This window comes from Amblyomma mixtum, chromosome 9 (genome assembly GCF_055824585.1).
Source record: "Amblyomma mixtum isolate Tamu chromosome 9, ASM5582458v1, whole genome shotgun sequence".
Classification (NCBI taxonomy): Eukaryota; Metazoa; Arthropoda; class Arachnida; order Ixodida; family Ixodidae; genus Amblyomma; species Amblyomma mixtum.
In genome coordinates, this window is record NC_143020.1 from 77,047,643 (window position 1) to 77,061,546 (window position 13,904).

Consider the following 13,904-nt stretch of genomic DNA (forward strand, 5'->3'; position numbering starts at 1 on the left):
TGTGGTTGTGAATGATGATTCAAGTGCTGCCAGCGAATGACGCGTCCATTTGCTGCCTGCCTGTGCTACTGATGTGTGGTTAACATGTTAAGCTTCGCCTGTAAGAGTGGAACGCTACAGCGTCTTGCAACGCTGCCAGGGAGTCCACAGAACGCCAGCGCCAATTCGGCTGTACGCCTTGCTGGACGGTAAATTTATTTTTTGAGGAAAGGAAATGTATCTCTCTCGCATATCTGGGTGGACGCCTGCACCTCGCCGTAACGGAAAAGGGGAAGATGGGAGTGAACGAAGACGCCGTATTAGCTAGACGCGCCTTTGTTCATTCCAAACCATTCAGTTGGCATTACGGAGTGGCTAGCGTGCTCGTATCGCACTCCGGAGACCCTGGTTCGATTCCCCAACTCGACCAATTTCGTTCTCGGTTTTATTGATTTATGCGGTCTAACTAGAAAGGTTGATTAGGCTATTTCATATTTATATTATTGTATTTCTATCCATCGTGTTCTGTCATTCACCTGCCAATTGTTGGAACTGTCTAGGATGTTCGACACAACGTATATGAAACGAGCAACGTCTAACTGAGTAGTATCTGATCTCGCGTCGGCGAGCGCGGCTTCGGCCGCTTATCTGATTTTTTCAGCAGCGTCCGCTCCGGCGGACGCAGTTGTTGTTGCGACGCGCGTCTTTTCTTGCCTTTTTCTCTTTCCTCTGATCTCTTACCTCTCCTCTATCTGCACGTTGGCAGCGGTGGTGGCTTGGCTAGAGCCAGTAGCAGGCCCGTGCAATTTCCTTTTCATCCTTCTCTCAGTCACGACAACAACAACAACGAACTGAGTGGGGAAGTGCGTGGTGGTGGAGCGAACGCGGCTTCGTACTTATCTGTTTTTTTTTTAGCAGCGTCTTCTTCCGCGGACGCTGTTGTCGCTGCGGCGCGCGTCTTTCTTTTCTTTTCCTCTTTCTTCTGACCTCTTCATTCTCCTCTATCTTAATTAGGCTAATTGATTAATTAAGCAATTAACTAAACTCAGTCCAACTTAGTTGGAGCATCACTAAACGATCCCTTTGATTGGTTGCATGGTTACTAGCCAAAGTATCATTGCCCCCATTTGAAATTCGCGCACTGTGACGTCACGAGCATTTCGACCAATTGAAAAGCGTGACATTTTCTGTCGACAACTCCTGCTTACAACGATGAGGCATTAAAGGCTTCCGCCTTAATATCTTTTTTCACTCCCTGCCCTCCTTGTAGTAGACTCCCCCGGTGTTGCTCTCCCGTGTGCTTTTCTTTTGCCTTTAGCATGTACAAGTCTTTGCCTCCCGATTCTTGGCCGATCCCCCAGTTTCGGTATGTGCCATTTTTTCAACGGCTAGCAACAACAGCTGTTCCCTTCTATCTGACATTATATTATTTCCCGCAACATATTTAGTGGAGGTGCGGATTTCCGCTACGTCTATCGACGACGGAGCTGTGCAGCGGCCGCCAGCTGCCTTCGCTAATTATGACCCAAGACGCCTCCCAACAAAACATCAGCATCGTTCATTCCATCGCTCGTTCTTTCTCCCCCTCGGGACCCTGGGACATTTTCTGGCACCGACAACGTTGACGTCGACGACTGGATTCACATGTACGAGCGCGTGAGTACCTACAACCGCTGGGATCCCGCCCTTATGGTCGCAATTGTCATCTATCTAAAAGACACCATCCGAGTTTGGTACGAAATCCACGAAGATTATTTGACCGGCTGGGACGTGTGCAAGCAGAAACTGCGCGAACTGTTTGGACGGCCGCTCAGCCGAACGCCTGCCGCTAAGAGGGACCTCTCCTGCCGGGCTCTAACTTCTACAGAGTCCTATGTTTCGTACACACAGGAGGTGTTGGCCCTCTGTCACAAAATTGACCCCAACATGTCCGAATCTGACAAAGTGAGCCGCGTGCTGAGGGGGATCGTCGACGATGCCTTCAACTTGCTCGTATACAAGAACTGCACTACACTCGACGGCATTATTTAGGAATTCCGTCGCTTCGAGGAAGCCTAAAGCAGGCGTATTAGCCAGCCGTATACATGCCTCCCCAACACGGCTTCGAATTCCTCATGTGAAGACTTGCGGAACCGGGAAACTCCAGTGTCTCCAGAAATATGACCCGCATCATTTGACGCAAACTGGAAGCTATGTCCCCTGCCCCCCTTAATCTACGTGATGGCGACAATCACTTGCCCACCCTCTCTCTAGTACAAGCTGTCGTCCGTCAAGAGCTTGCAAACCTTGGTTTCCAGCCCATTAGCCCCGTACGTCCTTCAGCACCACCCGAAATCACTGCGATTGATTCTGGAAAAACTTCGTACTTCACTTCACATCGACGAAACCCTAACGACTGGCGGACAACCGACCAGAGGTCCATTTGTTTCCTCTTCCACCGCATTGGCCACATCTCCCGTTACTGTCGCAATTATGGGTCCCGTCATAGCACATACAGTCCTCTAAGTTCTGCCCGCAACGACGAACAGCCGAGCCACTCCACGCCCCCTCCAGCCCAGCACAGTGCTATCGTCGACGGCCAGATTCCCCGCTACAGCCGCACCCCTTCCCCCCTGCGTCGCCCATGCATCCGCCATACCGCCATACATCTGTTCCATTCTCTGTTCTGGACCATCGCCCTCATGAAGTCATTCTTGGCCTCGTCTTCCTGTCCGAGCATTCAGCCCTCATCAGCTGCGCCGCCAGAGTTGTTCAGCTTGACCTTGCGCTTTCTGCTGAGTTGCCGTCCCCACTTATACCTCGCCTTTGTGCTGTCGACTTAGTCCGTCTACTTCCTCAAGCCGCAAGTTACATTTCTTTCTCATCTGTTCGCTCTGTCCCCGATGGTGCTACGTAGTCACTCCAGAACTTGACCTCGCCCTCACGCGAAGCATTGCGCTTGCGCACACTGTCTTTATAATCTCGGCAAACCGAGCGTACATTCCGGTCCTGAACTTTGGCTCGTCCACCCAAGCGCTCCCGAAAGGCACCTCACTCGCCACGCTGTGCCCTGCTGCCAAATGTGTCATATCAGTAGTGGACTGCTTCTTACCTTTCACTCATCAAAGCCGGTTTCCTGCGGCTACGTGAACAGCAAAACCAGCAGACGACTACGCCGGCATGGTGACTTCTGACCTAGCGCCGATACAAGCTTACGATCTTGGGTGCCTCTTCTCATCTTGTCGCGACATCTTCGACTTTGGTACCCGTGTTTTGGCTCGTACCTCTGTGGTGACGCGTCGCATAAACACCTGTGATGCCGCCCCTCTCCACAAAGGTCCGTACCCAGTCTTCAGCGCCGAACGCACCGTCATAAATCAAGTGGTGACAAGGTGCTCGCAAAAGACATCAACGAGCCTTCGTAAGCCCTTGGGCTTCACCAGTCGTCCTGGTAAAAAAGAAGGACGGCAGCTGGCGCTTCTGCGTTGATTATCGGCACCTCAACCATACCACAAAAAGACGTATATCCTCTTCTGAGGATGGATGAGACATTATATTGCCTCCACGGCACCAAACATTTCTCCTCAATTGATTTTGGATCAGGGTACTGGCAAAGTGCCGTTGATGAAAAGGACCGCGAAAAGACCGCCTTCGTGACGCCTCATGGCTTATACCAGTTTAAAGGCATGCCGTTCGGACTCTGTAACGTGCCGGCTACCTTTGAACGAATGATGGAATCTCTTCTTTGAGGATTTAAGTGGTCTACCTGCCTCTGTTACCTACACGATGTTGTGGTTTTCTCCCCTTCTTTTGCCACGCACCTCGAACGCCTGTCCAGTATTCTGACAGAGTGCCGTAAAGCTAGACTCCAGCTGAACTGATCTGCATTTCGGCAGCACTGCACCTCGAGAAGACAACTAAACGTATCTGCTTTTTCAGCCATCTCGGGAGTCATGGGCCAGGCCACGGGAGCCTCGCAGTTTCGCCGGAGCAACAGGGGAGGACGTCGGTGAGTGGTTGACCCAGTATCAAAGGGAGAGCCGCTATAACCTGTGCGACGCCGCCGCTCATCTTGCCAACGTGGTTTTCTTCCTGGCCCATACTGCTTTGGTCTGGTTTGAGAACTACGAGGACTCTCTCGCCACCTGCGACCGCTTCGTCATCGAATTGCGACAGTGTTTTGGCGACTGCATGGCGCACCGTAAGCGGGACGAACAAACGCGTGCACACAGCGCTAAGTGGCTGGGAGAAACTTGCACAACCCACATGGCGGAAGTCCTCATGTTATGAAAAAAAATTGGCTTTGGCATAGCTAAGGTTAAGCGTGGATAAGCGTAAAGCTCTCGCTGCTTTTCAGCCAACTTCCAAGCTACCACTTCTGGATTGGTGGTTTCTGCGCCGTCCGACTGTTGCTTCTTCTTCTCCTTCCATGGCGAGTGTTTGCGCCAGTTCTATGGGCAACCGCTCCTTATATACCCCTCCTTTCAAATGTGCACTGCGCACGGCTGCTGCGAAAGGTCAAACGGTGGCGAGGCTGGCCGCCTCTTCTATGGCCGCCGCCGTCGCTCACGTGTTCTCGCAACGCCTTGCGAAAAAACCTCCTTTTGGTGGGTTCCAAAGCGCGACAAGACGGAGACGAAAGGAAAAGAACAGACACGACAATGAATGTTTACCAACTTGCCCAACTTTTTGCCCTTCTTCTCCTTTTGAGACGGCGGCGGCGACCGCGCGGCAGCGGCGAAGGGTAAAGCGGTGGCGAGGAGGAGAAGCGGCGACTGTCAGCGCACGGCGGCTGCGACAGAAGCGGCCACCTACGCTTCGCGTGACGTCGCTCGGTTTCGCCCATACGCAGCTGTGGCTAAAATTGATCACGGCGCACGCCAGACCCGGTGTTGACGAGCCCAGTGAAGCTTTTCGTTTCAAAACAACGAATGTTCTCAAGACCGAGGACGATAAAGTGGGACATCTTTTTAATGGCATTGCAGCAGGCGTTTACAGTTTTCTGATCGCAAAAGGTGACCTGATAACCGTGTGAGACGTAATTCGGCATGGTGCCAAAATATAGGAAGGAAGTGGATCTGGTGTGGGTCCCAGCCCATGCGGGTGTTTCAGGGAACGAGGCCGCTCACCAGTATGTTTGAGGTTTCGTGAGCCGAGCCGGTGAGAGGGTCTCGGACCCTGATTCCCCAAGGGGTGAGACGCTAATAATACATCAGGCCATAACAAATTATTACAGGGAGCTTAGAGCGAGCCTGCTTCCTCCGCATATTTCGCTCTCCCGCGAACAGCCTACCACGTGGAGGCGGCTGAAAACGCGGTCGCAGCCAAACACGTGGACATATTTCAATATCATTGCAGATTTGGTAAATCCGTACTGTCCGCTGTGCGGCGAGCCTGCCACCTTAGACCACATAGTCTGGGACGGCACGGAGGATCCGCCTCCGGCTGATATAGTCACATCACCCAGACTTGAAAAATCGGAAGCTCTTCTCGCTAGCCCGGACCCGGGCTTTCAGACCAGGGTCATGGCAAGAGCGCAGGAGGTCGCCGACAGACTCAACCTGCCGGCCACCTGGAGTGGCTGAAGTACCTAAGAAGATCACCAACGTATTGATGAGACAAAAGTTTTCTCTCACTCTCTCTCGCCCGGCACGTCCGCGCATTCGAGATATTAAGGACTCGTCGTATTGCACCCAAATTTGGGCAGATGGCCAACGTCCGTACTGTGTTTAGCGCTGAAGAGAGCTTTGCGGATTTCTCATCAACGATACGACAGAACGCGCGCGAGGAAATTGTGCGATTCGAGCTCCATCCACGATGTACACCATCCGTGCTGTCTCACGTTCCCATTTATCAAGGGTCTCCGTCCGTTGTCATCGAGATGCCCGGACTGAGTAAATAGTGCACACATTGATGCCTTCCCCTTCGTCCTAACGTCGAGCTTCGCTGGCTCTAGTGATCCGTCTCTCTACTGCTCATGCTCGGCTCACTTCGAATTGCGCTACGATCCGTATTATGCACATCATTCACGACCATCTCAACGCTCTTTCCGGCGCCCAGCCCGAAGATCTGAAGACACGCGTGGGAGTCAGAGTCTTCTAGTGAACAAGGACCTCGTCGTAGCCATCTGGTGTGCCACCGCAGTGGTATCGAGGGGCACATCGCTGGCTACTGGAGCCGCGCCTCGATACGAGCGGCCCACCCATCCTCCTCCGCCAGGTAACCGATCTTACGACTCTCCTTGGCGATGGCCCTGTACCTCGAGCGACTATCCCCTGCCCGACGAACAACGCAGCAACTCTGCCGTTTCCGAACGAAGTTTCTGAGCACCGCCTTCCTGTTCTGCGCGCCGTTCCTCGTCACCCCGGCGACGTTCCCCATCACCTTCGCCGAGAACTAGTCAGCGCGGCCGCTGGAGGTGAAGCCGCTGGAGACTGTGCGCTGCGTATAGAGATCACACCATCCGTTGTCATGCTCAAAAACACGGTTTATATGCTTTTGGGTGGTGTGCTCACAATGCCCTTAGTGAATAAGGCTGCAACTACCTCTATTATGAATTGGTCGGTCAAGAATCCGCTAGGCTGCAAAGGTGTTTCTTTGGGACCGCAATGTTAACTTTCATGGCGCGGGCGGAGAGTTGTAGCCTCTTTGAATATGCATCACTGTGGTGTACCTTTGCGAAACCATTTTTGCAACGCAGTTTGCAGTGCTTCCGAGATGTATGCATGATGTGATCCTAGGTATTGAGTTTTTGAGTGTGGCACAGCTGTCGACAGTTGCTGTGGGGAACTCTGCGTTGACGGTTCCCTTCCCTCTGGATTCATCTTGGAGCCGCTGACTCAAGAAGTGTTTTGCGTACGCGAGGTTCGAGTGTGACCCCCATTTCTATAATGTGCGTCTCACTTTCATGCCCCAGCCGTGCTTCCGATACCTTGGATGCCACAGTGGCGCCTCTCTATTCAAACAGCGCCAAGAAAGTGATTTGTGTTCTGCATTTCCGCTGGCTTTTTGAACCGGCTAGAAAGCCGCGGCTGTGAGATTACAGCCGTAATAATATAGCACAACATGCAATTGGTGACCGGGTCATTTTAGTGCCCAAGTGAACAGAAGAAAGGCAATCGGGCTCCCTGGTGCCTCACCCCGCCTCCCGCTGGATACCACGTGCTAGGAACGTTCTTTTCCAATCCGGCCTGCCGCGCGTAGGCGAGTGGAGAGAACATTTGCCAATAGTAGCCGCAGAGATACGTGTATTGTTCTCTGCTGCTCGCCCTGGCTGTCTTTTCCTTACGAGAGCGCCCTTCTGGTAGGCTGGGCTGGGGTCAGAAAGGCAGCGGCATGACACGAAAACACAAGGAGTGAGCTTCCCGCATGCGCATTATGACTGCGCATGTATGGTTGTTTCCTTATATTTTCCTGACTGTAGCACAGGTAAAGACAGATAAAAGCAAAGTTAGCTGATGGGCTGTGTCCATCCCATTTGTGACTGTCTTTCGAATGCACTATACTACTTGCGGAGCTTATACTACTATACTACTTGTTGAGCTCATACTACTATACTGCTTGAAGCATCTCGCCACGTGCTGGTTCTGCTGAACTTGTGGTAGTTGCCAACAGATGCATTTCTCTAATCAGTAGGCTGCCACAAACCGAACACTTGCTGCAAAATCTTAGTTCACGTAGTAATTTTTGACCCTGACGAAAACTCCTAGAAGAACACAAATGTCAAATTACGAAATATGGTCTGCTTTGTGGTCCCAACTTTAAAAATTGTCATGGGCACAATCTGCGGCCGGCCTTTGGTTAAAGAATGCAACGCGAAAAGACAAAGACAAACTAAGAAGTGGACAGGATGGGCGCTGAACCTGTCCATTTCCTGCGACAGTCCTGTCGACTTCTTCGTTTGTCCTTGTCTTTTCGTTCTCCATTCTTTAACCATGATCACTGAACAAGCCCAAACAAGCACTTAAGTTCAGTGGTTACTATGGTGCTACCAGTGGAAGACATTTCTTCCATTCCAAAACTGCCGAACTTTCCGGTTGTGTCCTTCATATTAATTCGCAGTTTTATCTGCCAGCAGTAGTATTTAGGCTCTCAATCATGCTTGCAATTACATCCCTAGGTTACTTAGCAGTACCGGGAAATGCCATAGAGAAATCGAAGGTTACCGATTGTCAACGTGATCTTTATCACATTTCCGTAAATTAAAACACAGGCATCTCGAACAATGAATGTCTGTGCCTTCTAGTGCTTGTTTATTATTTATTTATTTATTTATTTATTTATTTATTTAACCATACGGCAGGCCAATGCTTTGTCCCTAGCAGGAGGGGCATTTCACAAACAATGCAAAGTAAAAAGGCTACACAAACAAAAGAACAATGTCCAGAAATTCACACTAGTAAGTCTGGCAACAAATGAATACTTGTCCACAATAAAAGTATTCCACAATTTTCCTTGGAATAGGAAAAAATTAGCAGCCCAAGTCATCGGCCATTTTCTCTGCTCATGACGCGTCCTACCTATGCCGCTTAAATCATATGTATTTCAGCAGTGTCATTACAATTCGTTAATGAACTCTCCTCTCTTCCTCTTTCTGAAGGCAACACTCGACTATTCTGCTTTGCATAAATAACACTGGAGTCTGCACTTTACTCAAAATAGAAGTATTTATTTATTATATACTAAGCACTTCCATGCCAAAGATATGCGGAGACCAATGAGTTAAGAGTTGCTGCCAAATGCACCCAGGCAATTTTTATTTACGCTCTTTCACTCATATTGTCGGGATCTGCGGTCATTACCTGTCTTCCTAAGGTGTATTTATTTAGCACTACCAACATCTCTGTCACTAAACTATTGGTTGCCTCCCAAACTGTTAAGCTTTATTTAGTTGTCATCACGTTATTTTAAGACGTCACAGTTCTCTTCACTCTGTTTAGGTACTGACGCATGCTCACTCACATCAGTTACGTACCGAGACCATGCAATACGAAATTTATTGGCTTGTTTGTGTTCTGGGTTAATTGGTCTGCGCAGCCACCACATCGGATGCCTTTAATCATGTGTTACCGTGAAAAATTGAAAATATTCTTGTCACTGTCATTACTGACGAGATCGTCTCCTTATTGCGTGAAAGCAAAGTCACTTTAGTTAGTTTCTGTGCTTTCGCATAACTGACTATCTACTTGGCTATGGCCCGTCCGCCTGCTTCTCACTCCACCAAGCTGCAATACTTACAGCTTCGCAAGATGATGAGCAGTGTCATTTAGCAATGAAGGATGTATCTGAGGTGCGGCGACCGCTGTGACATAATTCGCGCTGCAAGCACCTCCACTGACCGTGGCCTCTGCGAAGTAAGACCAATATTGTTAGGCATGAGAAGTGTTCACCTCGTTTTAGCGGCCAAAATTTCATTTATAATACCATGGAAGGTGGGAGGCCGCACTCAAAGTTAATTTTCTGGCAGGAAATTCATATTTTTTACCTTCTATGTATGGTCAAACGTTCAGCCTCGCGTTGCAGAAAAATTATGTTCGTATCTTGATTAGTTTGGGAGTTACTGCAATTTATTTACCCCTATGCAGGTACTGCGAAGCCGAAACTAAATTGCACTGGTTTCCGAAACTGGGAATGTATCTTATATATAAATATTATTCACCACACTTTTTATTTTTTTATGTCTACCACAATTAGTGGTAGTCTTAAGTTTGGTTATCTATTTATTATTCTTTTGCAACCTCTTAAAGCGGCCACAGGGAGCACGCTTGACGCTCCCCATTTTTGTTGTTTACATTAGTTTTTGCTTTGTTTAAACGCTGTTGAAGTGGCAGAGTAGCGTGTTGCGACTTCATCATGTGCTGAAATACAGGGTTCAGGCGGTATTTCTTCAAGTATGGCTAAGTTATGACCTCAGAAAAGGCGGAAACGAAAGTTTGCTGGGAATACACACACGACGCGAGTATTTCAGCGCGTGCAAAGAAACTTGAGAACATCGCAAAAATGTATGAAACCCTGCTACCGGATTCTACACTACAAAGAAAGAAGATTGTTGACATCGATATCCTTTCTTGTGTGCTTTCCTTTCTGCACGCCCTGAACGCATGGCTACAGCACAGATGCTAGATGAACAATCTCAGCTCAGGATTCGCTTTATCTGTACTTTGCTGCGTGCAGAGTGTGGCTTCGGGTATTCATTTGACACATCGAAAAAGGTGATGCGTGCAAATGAGAACAAGGTTCTACTGATCTACGCGTCGCGCCAGTTAGGAAAGGGGCATGCAGGTGCGTCAACTATTTGGAAGGTGATGCACATGTCTCCCCTTTCGCGTCATTCCACCTACGACAGAATATCGTCTCGGCTGTCTGCAGTGGCTTGAACACTAGTGTCGGGATCGATGGTTAATGCTGCTGCAGAAGTTCGCCGTGTGGTGGGGAGCTATGAGTGCGATGTTTCTGTTGATGGAAAGCGGCAGAAGCGTGGGCAGTCTTCTGTGATTGTTTATGTGCCTTTTATTTCTGTTGACAGAGGAAAACGTATTGATGACGAGGTACTTTCCTGCACATGCAAGGCTTGCAAAACTAGGAGCAAGTTAAGCCCAAAAATATGTTTCATTCTAGGAGTGCAAAGTAAATCACACATCCTGCCATGCAAACCATTGGTAGTGCAGGTAGTAATGAAATCTGACGTGAGAAACCTTTCGGCAATGAAACAAGCAACGCTGGCCAGCCTCGCTCACCGCAGTTCTACTGACGAGGAGCCAAGACACGGCCTTATCATGTAGCAGAAACGTGCAAGAAAATTTCGTATGGGTTATGCGCACTAATTAAAGTCTGAAGTTATTTCCCAATCCAAACGTTATTATCTCTTTACTACGCATTAATCCACAGCCGCTTAAACTATGGTATCTCATCTTGAGGTAACGCCTATCATATTGATCTCTAGCCTTTTGTAAAACTACAAAAAGCAAGCCATGCGCATCATAACCTAAATCACCTCTAATGTCACCCTCACGCATTTTGTTCATAGATTTAAAGCGTTCTACCTATCTCGGCCCTCTATTTTCAGAACATTGGTATCCTATTAATTAAGACTCTTCATCATCAGCTCCCGCTAAGGATATTTTCTCCCAGCAAGATCATAAGCAACATCGTTACACGTTTTGCGCTGCGTAATAACCAACTTTTTACTACCTAAGGTCAGAACTAACTTTGAAACAGTGCTTTGATTTTTCATGCATATCATTTTGGAAATAATACGCTTTCTTTGTTCAAGGTGAAATTAAAGCCTTTCGTTCCTAATGCATGATTTATTTTTGTTATTTATCCTCTCTATCGCGGCATCTGTGAGTGTTTTAGTGTGCATTCTTCTGCATTTTGTTTTTGTATTTAAACATTTCGGTAACTCATATTACACGATATATCTCTCTATTTATTGCGTCGCTAATTATTGCATTCTGTATTTTGTATTTTGTTGCTTACTGAAATTTATTTTCATGGGAGGTCCTGCCCGCGGTCTTGTACCATGGATGCGCTCGCTGTATAAGCTTGTAACTTTGGATTCCTTAATAAACTTTCAACTTCACCTTCATCCTGGACTGAACAGCTAGAGGGGGTGCAAACGAGTTTAATCACTTGGCCAAGGGTAGCATGTGCATAAAAGATGGCTTCCGAATAATGTGCTGAACAGAGGGAGAGCAGTGCACAGTTGTTCACACGAACTTCTAAATGTCTACATGACAAAACAGAAAATGCAAACGAATGTTTCAATGGGCTTATATGGCACCGGGCTCCCAAGTAAGTGTATGTAACCTTCCCTAAAATATTGTTCGCCTTGTATGGTGCTGTGGCATACTTCAATAATGGCAGTGTAAGCAGTCCGACATCTTGAGGAAGGCCGGCACTGAACCAGCGTACTACACGACAAGAGCTTCCATTGCCCGAGACTGCCAGCGAATGCAGAAGGCTCTACGCAAATCAACCGACGTGACAAAACGGGATAGGAAGAAGCAACAGGCAGCCTGACGAAGAAACGGAGATTGCATCTCAAGTGGGCCACAGCTATGAGCCTGGTGCATTTTAGAACTGTATAAGTTGTTTTTATATATCTTACATGTTTTAAAATCTTTATTCACACCTTTCTCAAGAACAAGATTTTACTCCACCTCATCTTACGCAAACTGTCATAATTTTTTCCAGATGATTATTTTGAATGTAAATTCTGGCCACTAGTCCCGCATATAAATATGTGCTCAATGAACTAGAATAATTAAATTGTACTGAGCTGATGTTTATTTGCAGCTTATTTAGAAATAAATATGGTGAAATTAGATACCTTTTTACTCCGTCCAGTTTTTCAAGGGTTACTTTTTGAATATTCATTATATTGCATTCATACCAGTTCATTGCACAGGTGACATCATCAGCTACATAAGTGCCGAAGCTTTCCGCAATTTTGATTGGCAGTAATTAATTATTGTTGCTGGCATAACTAAAAGCTTTAACATAATGTTTGGGGAAAATTACCTGGAGAATATAAATTGAACCAATTTTTGCAATTTTAATACTCAGATCAATTGAATAAAGCATGTTTAACAAGAAAAACAGTCATCACATTGGCTGCTTATTAAAAAGAAGTTTTCCGAGTGTATTCAGCTGATTTCTTTTTCACTAAGGCTGACCTCGGAATTTTTTCTCGGCGTACAAACCACCAGATTCGCTAATATTTGATTTGTGTCATTGTACATGTTGTAGGCAATATAAGGTGAATAATAGTTTATATTGTTTAAATTTGTAAAAGTTACTGTACGCTAGGTGTCCATCTGTATCTTTTTGCAGGTCGTGAAGTTTTGCCCTGCCTTTCTCTATTTTCCGAATGAATTCCACACGATTAATATTTTTCTGGCTGTCTCCCCATCATGAATGAAATCATCGGTCACTCCCTGCTGTAGGCAAACGTTTTCACTTACCACATCTACTGCTTCGCCCCTAGTCAGAACTGTTCTGCACTCATAAATTGCTCTGCATTAATTTACCTCCCATCATACCAAACACTGCTAATTTTTCTGTATTGCCGAACTAGTTCCTAAATCACACAGGCAGTTCTTCCTCTGAGTTACATAGCAAGGGAATGGCATCAGAAAGTAGGAGATTTCTCACGTATTCTGTGACAACTTTTATAGGCAAATTTTTCCTGTTCTCTTCTTTCAATATATCCTTCAAACACGAGCTGAAATGTTTGATGAGATCGGTTCTTCTTGCCTGAATCTCTTTCTGGTTAAGATTTTATCCCTTTCTCTTTGGGACTATGGCCGCTATGCTGCTGTTATAGACATTGTGCTGCAGCTTTCCAAATCTTTATGTTTAATCTTCGTCTTTCGACTAAAGATAGCGGTGAAAAATACTTTGCTTTTCATTTCAAGCACTTCATGGAACCTCAAGCATCATTCTATTTTTATCGCAAAATTACAAGTGGCCTTTTTTTCTACATTCAACCGCCAATATCAAGGCTCTAATTGTTCCATAGGCATGCTGGAAACAAAAGGCGATCCAAGAAAGTACTTATTTGTAGTATGATATTGTACATGTAGCGTGTTTCTACAAACACGAGACAAGTTTTAAAAATCAAAAATGCGCTCTGCAAACATTAAAATAGTTCAGGGTTGGAGGCGGTTTTTCTCGCCGGATAAGTTGTTCTTTTATTCGGCTCATTCCTGAAATACCAATGCTATATTAGGGAACATTTTCCGTCAATTTCAGCAAGAATGTTTCAAGATGGGAGGTTTGCATTATGTTCAAAAATGCCTTTCTTTTGCTGTTTTCTTTAGTGTATATGATTGCGATAGAGAAAAACGAAAATATTTTGAAAACCTGTGCCTTCATTAAGTGCTCCGGAGGTTTAGCCCCCCAACGTACGTTATTTGTCGGAGGCACGTGACAGAGAGACGCAA

General features: G+C 46.9%; 3 pseudogenes; all 3 read left to right on the forward strand.

Moving 5' to 3' along the window:
- The first annotated feature begins 1,623 nt into the window (after positions 1–1,623).
- Positions 1,624–2,801, forward strand: LOC149329787 (uncharacterized; annotated as a pseudogene).
- A 7,060-nt stretch (positions 2,802–9,861) lies between these two features.
- On the forward strand, positions 9,862–10,620 carry LOC149329788 (uncharacterized; annotated as a pseudogene).
- An 11-nt stretch (positions 10,621–10,631) lies between these two features.
- LOC149329789 (uncharacterized) lies at positions 10,632–12,037 on the forward strand (annotated as a pseudogene).
- Positions 12,038–13,904: the final 1,867 nt, after the last annotated feature.